This window comes from Entelurus aequoreus, linkage group LG20 (genome assembly GCF_033978785.1).
Source record: "Entelurus aequoreus isolate RoL-2023_Sb linkage group LG20, RoL_Eaeq_v1.1, whole genome shotgun sequence".
NCBI classification, from domain to species: domain Eukaryota; kingdom Metazoa; phylum Chordata; class Actinopteri; order Syngnathiformes; family Syngnathidae; genus Entelurus; species Entelurus aequoreus.
Window position 1 is genome coordinate 25,231,059 of NC_084750.1, and position 14,095 is coordinate 25,245,153.

The window sequence follows — 14,095 nt, forward strand, 5'->3', positions numbered from 1 at the left end:
AGGTGAAAACCACCAAAATGGCCCCTGCATCATTTGATTTGTCCGTCTGTGGCCCTCAGCAGAAAATGTTTGAGCACCCCTGTTTTATAATCTCGCTTTTTGTGGCCCCTAAACATGATTTCGGACTGTGGGTCTTGACTAATTCTTAGGTATCACGCTGACTTCAGCATAGTTAGTTGTGTAATACAATCGCTTGCGGCTTGTAACCGCATTTAGAAAGTCGTAATCAGTGTTTAATGCTCTGGCTATAATAAATATTCCATTCATGATTAATCATTCCCACTTTGCGGAAATGTATACACCACAACCAGGCCCGGAACCAATCAACAAACAAGGGGTTACTTTATTACTCTTGGCGACCAGAAATATATTTGGCTGTGGACAAAACCAACAACAATGCAGTTCAAGTATGTTTATAATTAGATATTAGGGAATTGTGTTTTATTCATATTTGACACGCTAAGTAAAGGTTTGTGTGTACTGTGAATGATGATTAATAAACTAAAAGTACATTGATAACTACAATTCGATTTAGTCCAATATTTTCAATAGTCATGTGTTCCTATTGCAGATTATGTCCAAAGTTTATATGAACAGCTAAAACAATATGTTGCTCTGCTCTTCAACATTAATTGAAAAAGTAAACAACACAACAAATGGGCAAAAACATAATTTGTACCTTCTTTAAACTTAAAGGGGAACTGCACTTTTTATGGAATTTTGTTCACAACTCACAATACATTTTTCTTTTTTCATGCATTATAAATAAAAAAATATGGCAAGTAAGAGGTGGCTAACAACGCAGCTAATGGAAGTTCACTCTTGCGCCCACATAGCCCTTTAAAAAAACACCCAAAAAAGTATTAGCCATATTGTTATTATAAGCGCTAACGCAGACAGACTATTTTTTAGCTGCTTTTTCTTTAGAGCTTATGCTGCCATATTGACGTATTAAGCTGCTGCATCGCCACTGAGGTGGTGAAAGTTAATTCTAGATTATAAACCTTGCCTCTCACCTGGATAGTAGAAGGTTGTGGACATAAACCAAAAAGCCGGTCAACTTTGACATTCAACTTTGACCCAAAAATGGCGTGAAAGACACAAACAGCTGCTCGTTTGCGGCACTTTTTTTAACCGTTCGTGTGGATTATGATGAATTCTTCATCTAAACGGGAAGATATAAACATCCCATCAGTCGACATCCCAGTAAACGCAGACATTGTACAGTTAGTGATTGTTTTGTTATGTTTGTAGTTTAGCACTTAGCAATACTGCTACATGATGCTTACTGTTTCACAAAAAAAAAATATATATATATACTGTATATATATATATATATATATATATATATATATATATATATATATATATATATATATTTATAATATGATATTATATATCATATATATCAAATATATATATATATATTTTTATATATATATATATATATACATATATATTTTGTTTTTTTATGTTTTTTGTGAAACAGTAAGCTTACTGTTTCACAAAATATATATATGTATATATATATATATATATATATATATATATATATATATATATATATATATATATATATTATTGTTTCACAAAAAATATATATATATACAGTATATATATATACTTTGTCCCAAAGTACACTAAAATGCGCAAAATACGTCAATATTACATGTTATTATGAATATTACTACATTACATATATACTTATAGTGTGAATCCAAAAGTGATGATGGAGGTTTTTGGAAAAAGAAAAGTTGTCTTACACATGATTGTGAATGATAGGAAAATTCCAAAAAAAACTGCAGTTCCCCTTTAAATATTACGTTTTTAAAATGAACAATTTTTAGCTTCTGAATGACGACGCTACTAAACTGAAGATGATGTTGAGGTGCAATTTTATTCATGAGGTAATTCAGTCCAAAGTGGAACAACCTTCTACAGAGCACGACGACCATCTGAAGAAATTTTTTTTTTTTTGAGGAAGCGTTACGGAAGTTGTTGCTGAGAAAGTTTTTTGTTTTTCTGTGCAGTGTCCTACGTGTATCCCAGCTTCCAAGGTCTGACGGCAGACAACGACACCGAGCGTCTGGGTCTGGACTTCCAGAGGATGTTGAGGATCAACCACATGCTCTACGTCGCCGCTCGGTCAGTCCGTGTCCCAGCATGCAACACTGTAACGAACACGGTATCTGTTAACCGCCATCTTCACGCAATGTTTGTATGGCCAAACATTGTGTGTAACAATTTAGTCCAAACAAAGAATCAACACATCTATTGAATACATCTGCAAAATAATCCATCAAAGAAAGTTGCAAGTTGTAGCACAACTGAATTCAAGAAAGAACTTGTAGCATAATATAAATGTGTAAAAAGAGATTAAATGTTCATTTATACATTTTATTTATTATTTGTTTGTATTTCGCTGCTTGCCCCTATAATTTTTATAAAAAATATTTATATATATATGTATATATGTATATATATGTCTGTATATATATAATGTGCATATATATATATATATATATATATATATATATATATATATATATATATATATATATGTATATGTGTGTGTGTGAGTACATGTGTATATATGTATATATATATATTTTTAAATATGTATATATATATTTTTTTTGTGTATGTATATATATATACTGTATATACATATGTGTATATATATATATATATATACATATGTGTGTATATATATATATATTTATATATACACGTATATATACGTATATATACAGTCGTGGTCAAAAGTTTACATACACTTGTAAAGAACATAATGTCTTGAGTTTCCAATAAATTCTACAACTCTTATTTTTTTGTGATAGAGTGATTGGAGCACATTCTTGTTGGTCACAAAAAACATTCATGAAGTTTGGTTCTTTTATGAATTTATTATGGGTCTACTGAAAATGTGACCAAATCTGCTGGGTCAAAAGTATACATACAGCTATGTTAATATTTGGTTACATGTCCCTTGGCAAGTTTCACTGCAATAAGGCGCTTTTGGTTGAATTTTTGACCACTCCTCTTGACAAAATTGGTGCAGTTCAGCTAAATTTGTTGGTTTTCTGACATGGACTTGTTTCTTGAGCATTGTCCACACGTTTGAGTAAGGACTTTGGGAAGGCCATTCCAAAACCTTAATTCTAGCCTGATTTAGCCATTCCTTTGCCACTTTTGACGTGTGTTTGGGGTCATTGTCCTGTTGGAACACCCAACTGCGCCCAAGACCCAACCTCCGGGCTGATGATTTTAGGTTGTCCTGAAGAATTTGGAGGTAATCCTCCTTTTTCATTGTCCCATTTAAAGCACCAGTTCCATTGGCAGAAAAACAGGCCCAGAGCATAATACTACCACCACCATGCTTGACAGTAGGAATGGTGTTCCTGGGAATAAAGGCCTCACCTTTTATCCTCCAAAAATATTGCTGGGTATTGTGGCCAAACAGCAACATTTTAGTTTCATCTGACCACAGAACTTTCCTCCAGAAGGTCTTATCTTTGTCCATGTGATGTCAGAATAATGATGTCAAAAATAAGAGTTGTAAAAATTATTGGAAACTCAAGACAGCCATGACATTATGTTCTTTACAAGTGTATGTAAACTTTTGACCATGACTATTATAGACAAAAAAATTTGCAGCACAAACGAATAAGCCAATTTTGGGGTGATTTTGGCAAGGTGGGGGGGGGCTCTATGATGTATGTATTTTAGAATAACTTAAAAACCGCACAAAGGAAGCAGAAAGGTAGCACAAATGAATGGCAGTGTTATTTTAATATATGCAATGATAAGGGGGCCAACTTCACACTGATAGACAAAGTATATACTTTTTTTCAAACTCCAAATTAAACCTACGACACTCTCCCTCCCCCCAGGTCTTCAAACGTCCCCAATTTCTCCTTTTTCTTTTATGAAGAAAAAAATGTCCCTGAGTTATAAAAAAAAAAAAAAAGTATGTATAGTGTGATTGCCAGAAGCTAGGCACCTGAAACTACCAAGCTGAGACAGAGTGATCGCAAAAGCCAAAATAATTCTGCATCGAGTTTGACAGCGATCGGTCATGCTGGCATCGATTGGTTGAGTCTGTGGCAGACGAGTTGCTGTCAATCGATGGAATCTATTGATATTTTACAGACTATTTTTTTTATCCTAACAAAAATGTGTCCCTTGACGGCTCCGTACAGAATGCCTACTTTAGTTTCTAAATACGGGCTGACTCCGTTTTGTTTTGTTTGCTACTAATAATACCAATGGTCAGGAGGATGCTACAAGCTAGCGTATAAAATTGTCCTATTTTTACGGCTATTAGACTTGCCGCTTCATTTTGTCCACATGGATAAGTGGTTCTTAAAAAGTGTGGTACACGGGATTGAGAACCATTAAACGTAGTTTGGGTAAATCCTTCTGTATGTATATAATCATTTTTTACCTCTGAATCACTTTAAAAATGCTTTCAAAAACCGCCAACAATACTGAATGTACGTCCTGTTGCCTGTATTATTATTATAGAGGTTTATTTGAAATAGGGACAGATACAAAAACATAGACATCTGAAACAGTTATCCGATGCATGCATCACAGTGTTTGTAGCCAAAGCTAATTTACAACACTTGTCCCCAACAACAACAACCGCACAGATCCAACATCATTAAAATAGGAAAATAAAAAATAGAATGAGTTGATAATAATGATAATAGTAATAACACAGACAAAGTGCAAACTAGATAAAAGCCAATAATAATAATAATAACACAGACAAAGTGCAGACTAGATAAAAACCAATTAGTAAAAATTAGTAAAAACTAAACATGGGAACACGATTGTTTCTCAACTAGCCATAATTTTGTTTGTTTTTTCTATAATAACCAAGCTGTAGCGACATTGTTGTTGTAAGAGCGAACACTGAGGAAATATTTTTCTAGCCTACTAACACATCGGCGTGCTACGGTATTAGCCGTAAAAGCTAGCTATGGAAAGAGGTAAGCTAGCTTCTACGTCAGCACGAATTGCATTTGAGTTTGTAATACACAACACAATGTGATAGGACACCAATCTGTACTGACTGAAAAACATGAACAATCATATTACAGTATCTGTAAAGTATAATTTTATGTTTTATTTGTACACAGCTACCTCAACAGCATATGTACTGTAGTTGTAATAACGCGCAAGACGCGCTGCGTGTGTCATGATCGATATTATAGTTTCCTTACTCGATGGACAGTTATCTATTTGGTCCAGCTGGCCAGGGACGTTTTTTTCCGGTTTATTTTGGTAAGCACTTTATTTATGTCAAAATAGCATGGCTTCAAGATCCAAATTTACAGCTTTGAGTCACTTTCACCTCACACTCTCGGCTTCCGTCTGATCCAACGTCTCGCTCTTCCTTCGTGCTAGCTTCTAGAAGCAGCAGTTAATCCTCCGTATATTCAGCTTCAAAAAGATAAGGTTGTGAATCCTCATTTGTCCAAAAATAGTCGTCTTCGTTCTCTGTTAACAAGGATGCCATGATTAGAAATCAGTCCTGTTTGATTCCGGAAGTAGGAACACACATGCTGCCAGAAGTTGGAAGTGCGATGCTATGGAAACAGAAATACATTTGCAGAGGAATAAGTTCCGGCAATGACTAAAATGCCCAAAATACGGTAACTATTGAACATATTACATATATACTTGCAGTGTGTATATAAAACATATTACATATTGTTGTGAAGGTGTCTGTTACTACATTATATATATACTTGCAGTGTGTATATAAAACATATTACATATTGTTATGAAGGTGTCCGTTACTACATTATATATATACTTGCAGTGTGTATATAAAACATATTACATATTGTTATGAAGGTGTCCGTTACTACATTATATATATATCAATCAATCAATCAATGTTTATTTATATAGCCCTAAATCACAAGTTGCAGTGTGTATATAAAACATATTACATATTGTTATGAAGGTGTCCGTTACTACGTTATATATATACTTGCAGTGTGTATATAAAACATATTACATATTGTTGTGAAGGTGTCCGTTACTACATTATATATATACTTGCAGTGTGTATATAAAACATATTACATATTGTTATGAAGGTGTCTGTTACTACATTATATATATACTTGCAGTGTGTATATAAAACATATTACATATTGTTATGAAGGTGTCTGTTACTACATTATATATATACTTGCAGTGTGTATATAAAACATATTACATATTGTTATGAAGGTGTCTGTTACTACATTATATATATACTTGCAGCGTGTATATTGTACATATTACATATTGTTGTGAAGGTGTCAGTTACTACATTATATATATAATTGCAGTGTGTATATAAAACATATTACATATTGTTATGAAGGTGTCTGTTACTACATTATATATATACTTGCAGTGTGTATATAAAACATATTACATATTGTTATGAAGGTGTGTTACTACATTATATATATACTTGCAGTGTGTATATAAAACATATTACATATTCTTATGAAGGTGTGTTACTACATTATATATATACTTGCAGTGTGTATAAAACATATTACATATTGTTATGAAGGTGTCTGTTACTACATTATATATATACTTGCAGTGTGTATATAAAACATATTACATATTGTTATGAAGGTATGTTACTACATTATATATATACTTGCAGTGTGTATATAAAACATATTACATATTAATATGAAGGTGTCTGTTACTACATTATATATATACTTGCAGTGTGTATACAAAACATATTACATATTGTTATGAAGGTGTGTTACTACATTATATATATATATACTTGCAGTGTGTATATAAAACATATTACATATTGTTATGAAGGTGTCTGATACTACATTATATATATACTTGCAGTGTGTATATAAAACATTACATATTGTTAAGGTGTGTTACTACATTATATATATACTTGCAGTGTGTATAAAGAACATATTACATATTGTTATGAAGGTGTCAGTTACTACATTTTATATATATACTTGCAGTGTGTATACAAAACATTACATATTGTTATGAAGGTGTCTGTTACTACATTACATATATACTTGCAGTGTGTATACAAAACATATTACATATTGTTATGAAGGTGTCTGTTACTACATTATATATATACTTGCAGTGTGTATACAAAACATATTACATATTGTTATGAAGGTGTCAGTTACTACATACTTGCAGTGTGTATATAAAACATATTACATATTGTTATGAAGGTGTGTTACTACATTATATATATACTTGCAGTGTGTATATAAAACATATTACATATTGTTATGAAGGTGTCTGTTACTACACTACATATATACTTGCAGTGTGTATACAAAACATATTACATATTGTTATGAAGGTGTCTGTTACTACACTACATATATACTTGCAGTGTGTATACAAAACATATTACATATTGTTATGAAGGTGTCTGTTACTACATTATATATATACTTGCAGTGTGTATACAAAACATATTACATATTGTTATGAAGGTGTCAGTTACTACATTATATATATACTTGCAGCGTGTATATTGTACATATTACATATTGTTGTGAAGGTGTCAGTTACTACATTATATATATAATTGCAGTGTGTATATAAAACATATTACATATTGTTATGAAGGTGTCTGTTACTACATTATATATATACTTGCAGTGTGTATATAAAACATATTACATATTGTTATGAAGGTGTCTGTTACTACATTATATATATACTTGCAGTGTGTATATAAAACATATTACATATTGTTATGAAGGTGTCTGTTACTACATTATATATATACTTGCAGCGTGTATATTGTACATATTACATATTGTTGTGAAGGTGTCAGTTACTACATTATATATATAATTGCAGTGTGTATATAAAACATATTACATATTGTTATGAAGGTGTCTGTTACTACATTATATATATACTTGCAGTGTGTATATAAAACATATTACATATTGTTATGAAGGTGTGTTACTACATTATATATATACTTGCAGTGTGTATATAAAACATATTACATATTCTTATGAAGGTGTGTTACTACATTATATATATACTTGCAGTGTGTGTAAAACATATTACATATTGTTGTGAAGGTGTCAGTTACTACATTATATATATAATTGCAGTGTGTATATAAAACATATTACATATTGTTATGAAGGTGTCTGTTACTACATTATATATATACTTGCAGTGTGTATATAAAACATATTACATATTGTTATGAAGGTGTGTTACTACATTATATATATACGTGCAGTGTGTATATAAAACATATTACATATTCTTATGAAGGTGTGTTACTACATTATATATATACTTGCAGTGTGTATATAGAACATATTACATATTGTTATGAAGGTGTCTGTTACTACATTATATATATACTTGCAGTGTGTATATAAAACATATTACATATTGTTATGAAGGTGTGTTACTACATTATATATATACTTGCAGTGTGTATATAAAACATATTACATATTGTTATGAAGGTGTGTTACTACATTATATATATACTTGAAGTGTGTATATAAAACATATTACATATTGTTATGAAGGTGTCTGTTACTACATTATATATATACTTGCAGTGTGTATATAAAACCTATTACATATTGTTATGAAGGTGTCTGTTACTACATTATATATATACTTGCAGTGTGTATATAAAACATATTACATATTGTTATGAAGGTGTGTTACTACATTATATATATACTTGAAGTGTGTATATAAAACATATTACATATTGTTATGAAGGTGTCTGTTACTACATTATATATATACTTGCAGTGTGTATATAAAACCTATTACATATTGTTATGAAGGTGTCTGTTACTACATTATATATATACTTGCAGTGTGTATATATAACATATTACATATTGTTGTGAAGGTGTCAGTTACTACATTTTATATATATACTTGCAGTGTGTATATAAAATGTTGATGGAGGGTTTTGAAGTTGTTTTCGAGACTTTAAATCAGGGGTGTGAAACGTACGGATCAGGCCCACGAACAGGTTTTAACCGGCCCGCGGGATGAGTTTGCTGGTATAAAAAATTAACCTTAAATTTTTGACTGAAAGAAACTGCTGTTCTAAATGTGTCCACTAGATGTCGCAATAGCAATTCTGTGTATCTTTGTAGATGATGCTACATATGTACAAAATAAACCAGTACATCAGTCGAGGAAAATGATCAAACTACATAAATAACACACTGTAATTTGATTTTGATATCATTTTTTTATCTTGATAGATTGAAAATTGACTGATGAACATTATCACATAATTTATTCAGAAAATATAAATAATGACAAATAAAGTATATGTATTAATAACTGCAGCATGTAAGTGTAAAAAAAACAACAACAAGATTATGATTTGTACAATTTCAGTATGTGCTTGTTCTATTTTTAAAGAAAGAAAATAAGAAGTTGTCTTTATTTTTAAGTTATCGTGCCGTGATTTTACCAGTCCGGCCCACTTGGGAGTAGATTTTTCTCCATCTGGCCCCCGATCTAAAATGAGTTTGACACTCCTGCTTTAATGGCTACAATGGTGACATCCATTAGTCGCATCTTCCAAGCGTTTTTTATCATCTTTAAACTCGAAAAAAAAAGAAAAAAAGACGTGTGTTCTTGTCTCTCGTAATGATTGTGAACGATCGGTAAAATTACCCCCAAAAAGTGCAGTTCCCTTTTAAGTCACAGCTGAGACAAAATACATGATAAATGAATACAAATCTTAGAAGTATCAAATACCTACTTTGTCATTTGCATGAAAATAATGGCGGTAGAAAGTGTTCCAGAGGGTTGAGTTACACTCTGCCTCCACTTTTCTCTTTTTTGACAGAGACAATGAGGGTGCCAAAGAACCATGTGTTCGAAAGAGAAAACGTTTACGTTTCATTTTGGGTGGAGGCGGAGGAGTGGCAGCCCACCTTTTACCTCCCTGCTTGGCACTCAGCATCACAGGTTGGAATTGGGGGTTAAATCACCAAAATGATTCCCGAGCGCGGCCACAGCTGCTGCTCACTGCTCCCCTCACCTCCCAGGGGGGTGAACAAGGGAATGGGTCAAGTGCAGAGAGTAATTTCACCACACCTAGTGTGTGTGTGACTATCAGTGGTACTTTAACTTTAACTTAACTTTACCTCTTGCTTGGCCTCGCTATCAAGCGTTTACTCGCCTAAAAGAATTGCTATTGCGACCTCCAGTGGACACATTTGAAACAGCAGTTTCTGTCATTAAAAGTTGCAGCTCATTTTTTTTAACCCGACCCGCGGGCCTTACGTACGCTTGACACCCCAGCGCTAAACTAACTGTTTGCACCTTTTCTTCCAGGGATCACGTGTTCGCCATCAACCTGGCCTCGTCTTCGGAGCGCATCATCCCGCAGCAGGTAGGGGGCGCTGGTCGTCAATTAATTCGGGATTCGCCTTTGACCCGCGGTTCTGACGGACTTTTAGGCTGGAACGTTTGCTTCCTTTTCAAGTGTTTTCCAATCCCACATCCAAGCCGCTCCGCGAGTGCAACGCCGCTGCCTCCGTTCCGAGCCTCATTTGTCAAACTTAATTGGACGTCAATAAATGCGGCGAGCTCGCCGCCAGCCCCTCTTTGTGTGGAGCGGCGGCGTCAAAGATGGACGCCGCTGCCTCTAAGGCGCCCTGGCTGAAAACTCGGCGGCGTTAATCCGTCTCTTTCCGCTACTACGAAGTGTTAGCGTTGTGCTTTTTTGCTGGCAGTCTGACAGTGACATTCCACAAATCTAATTGTCATCACGCCGTCGTTGCCACGCTGACGTTAGGTCATCTCGTTTCAGAAACTGACGTGGAAGACGAAGGACGTGGAAAAATGCACCGTGAGAGGGAAGAACAGCGTGAGTGTGACGCGCGTGCGGCAGGGCGTCTGGTGTGCGCTAACGTGGCGTCTTTTCCCCCCCCCCCCGGCAGGATGAATGTTACAACTACATCAAAGTGTTGGTGCCTCGCAACGACGAGACGCTGTTTGCGTGCGGCACCAACGCCTTCAACCCCGCCTGTCGCAACTACAAGGTGGGACACGCCCCTTTTTTTTGCCTCGACCAGGTTTCAAAGAGAGAACGATGACTTTTGTTCCTTTGAGCTAATCAGTGCTGCTGTTGTTGTGGTCGCCACGGCGACGTGTTGTCTCATCAGATGTCAACGCTGGAGCAGGACGGCGAGGAGCTGCTGGGTCAGGCTCGCTGTCCCTTCGAGTCGCATCAGTCCAACGTCGGGCTTTTTGCAGGTCGGCGTCTGGCGGTGTTTGCATGAGTGTGTGTGTGTGTAATACTTGATGCTTGCTGCAGGGGGCGACTTCTACTCGGCCACCATGACAGACTTCCTGGCGAGCGACGCTGTGATTTACCGCAGCCTAGGCGAAAGTCGCCCCGTGCTGCGGACGGTCAAATACGACTCCAAATGGCTGCGAGGTGAGCGCCTCATCGGGTAGCACGTTGGCGTCAACCGGCGTTTATCAAATATTTGGCCCCTCCCCTAACAAGGGGAAACCAACTCTGTGCCGCGACTATAAATAGTAAAAAAAAAAAAATGTGTGTGTATATATATATATACATATATTTTTTTGTTGTTGTTGTTGTTGTATATATGTATGTGTATATGTATACATATATATATACTGTATGTGTTTATACATAATATATATATATATATATATATATATATATATATATATATATATATATATATATATATATATATATATATATATATATATATATATATATATATGTGCGTGTGTATATATATATATGTGTGTACGTGTATGAATATATGTGTGTATGAATTTATATATATGAATATACAGTATGTGTGTGTATATATATATATGGATATATATGAATATATATATATACAGTATGTGTATATATATATATGGATATATATGAATATATATATATATATATATATATGTGTGTATATACTGTATATATGTGTACATATGTATATATATATACATATATATACTGTATATGTATATATATGTGTATGAGTATGAATATATATATATATATATATATATATATATATATATATATATATAAATATACAGCATGTGTATATATATGGATGTATATGAATATATATATATATACACAGTATGTGTGTATATATATGGATATATATGAATATATATATATATATATGTGTGTATATATGTATATATACTGTATATATGTATATGTATATGTATATATATATGTATATACACTACCGTTCAAAAGTTTGGGGTCACATTGAAATGTCCTTATTTTCAATGAAGATAACTTTAAACTAGTCTTAACTTTAAAGAAATACACTCTATACATTGCTAATGTGGTAAATGACTATTCTAGCTGCAAATGTCTGGTTTTTGGTGCAATATCTACATAGGTGTATAGAGGCCCATTTCCAGCAACTATCACTCCAGTGTTCTAATGGTACAATGTGTTTGCTCATTGGCTTAGAAGGTTAATTGATGATTAGAAAACCCTTGTGCAATCATGTTCACACATCTGAAAACAGTTTAGCTCGTTACAGAAGCTACAAAACTGACCTTCCTTTGAGCAGATTGAGTTTCTGGAGCATCACAATTGTGGGGTCAATTAAACGCTCAAAATGGCCAGAAAAAGAGAACTTTCATCGGAAACTCGACAAGTCTATTCTTGTTCTTAGAAATGAAGGCTATTCCACAAAATTGTTTGGGTGACCCCAAACTTTTGAACGGTAGTGTATATACAGTATATATATATATGTATGTGTATGAATATATATATATATATGAATATACAATATGTGTATATATATATATATATATATGAATATACAATATGTGTATATATATATATGAATATACAGTATGTGTATATATATGAATATATGTGTATGTGTATATATATATATATATAAATATATATATATATATATTACAAGCTATAACAGACTGAACATCACATGACTTCAGCTACCACCACCCCCCCCCCCCCCGCACCAGACGCTGTCGACAATGTAATGAGAAGTATAAACGATAAAACATTGAATATTAAGAGTACGTGAATATTCGACTCCTAACTTGTTTACTTCCCTGACGACCTCCTTAAAGTTTTGTAATCAGTCAGACATGCGCCAAACATGAGATAAGTGTGGAGAGAGTGTTTTGCATATCACCCATCATGCACTGCAGTGAATTTATAGATGTCATTTTAAATTATGTATAGTTATTGGACATGTTTTATAATATCCATAAGTTTAATGAGCAGGAAGTGTGTTATGTGTGTTGACTTTAGTGGTGGTTATGGTTAATTTACACCATGACTGGGGAAGGTTGTTTGGATTGGGTCGTATAAATTGATGCTGTGCTTAAGTCACTTTTTAATGAAATACAGTCAATGACCATCAATTCTACCTTCCTCCACAAGAGTGCGGCAATATCTCTTTATTTCTGTCCACGGGTGACTAAATTTAGGCAAAAACACTCCGCGGGCTAATGTTGTTAAAAGTTGTGATGTTCCGGGGGGCTGTAGTTTGGACACCCCTGGCCTAAGTATTCATTAAAAACAAGCCAGAGGTTTTATTTACCAAGTATCTTTCATATTTTTGGCCACTGTAACATTACACACATTTTGAACAGTAACACTGTGTTTGAATATTTAATTATTTGGCGTACCACAGTTTGCTTATTTTTGGGGGGCTGTACATCCGTTTTTTGTTTGGTAAAAAAAAAATGTTCTGTACCCTCAGAGCCTCACTTCCTGCACGCCATCGAGTACGGGAACTTTGTCTACTTCTTCTTCAGCGAGATGGCGGTGGAGTACACCTCCCTGGGCAAGGTGAGACGCCGGGCCGAACACGCCTGCCCTCTCGCCACCGTTTAAAAACCCCTCTCCGGCACCCTCCCCTCCAGGTGGTTTTCTCTCGCGTGGCCCGGGTGTGCAAGAACGACAACGGCGGCTCGCCGCGGGTGCTGGAGCGCTATTGGACGTCCTTTCTCAAAGCCCGACTCAATTGCTCCGTGCCCGGCGACTCCTTCTTCTACT

General features: G+C 34.3%; 1 pseudogene; it reads left to right on the plus strand.

The window, feature by feature from the left end:
• LOC133635718 (semaphorin-6D-like) overlaps positions 1 to 14,095 on the plus strand; it is a 259,415-nt pseudogene that overhangs the window by 224,766 nt on the left and 20,554 nt on the right.